The 317-nt window shown below is 40.1% G+C and overlaps 1 protein-coding gene across 1 annotated transcript in view; it reads right to left on the bottom strand.

Annotated features, from left to right (window-relative positions):
* The window catches only part of EMH_0018870 (MIZ zinc finger protein, putative), a gene marked incomplete at both ends in the record, with an annotated part of 6,185 nt that overhangs the window by 5,668 nt on the left and 200 nt on the right, over nt 1-317 (bottom strand).

Here is a 317-nt window from a genome sequence, read left to right as displayed (position 1 = left end):
TTTAAACAAACAAAAGATAACGAAGAGGCGACTAAGCTGCACTCAGCTGGTTTGTTCTTCTTGCTGCTGCAGCAGCAACAGCAGCAGCAGCAGCAGCAGCAGCAGCAGCAGCAGAGGCGGGTGGTGGTGGTGGTTGTAGGCTGCGCCTAGCAGCAACAAAGAAAACGAGGGTTTAATAAAGAATAAATAAAAAACAATTTATATAAATTAAATAACAGCAGAAAAAAACAAAAACAAAAATAAAATAAAATAAAAAAAAGAAAAAAAAATATATCTCTCTTTGCTTGGGTTGCCTTCGGCAACGATCTCGGGGGGCT

The sequence above is a fragment of the Eimeria mitis genome, genomic scaffold, assembly GCF_000499745.2.
Source record: "Eimeria mitis Houghton genomic scaffold, Emh_scaff655, whole genome shotgun sequence".
NCBI lineage: Eukaryota > Apicomplexa > Conoidasida > Eucoccidiorida > Eimeriidae > Eimeria > Eimeria mitis.
The sequence above is the reverse complement of the archived record's forward strand: the minus strand, read 5'-3'. Positions and strand labels throughout refer to the sequence as shown.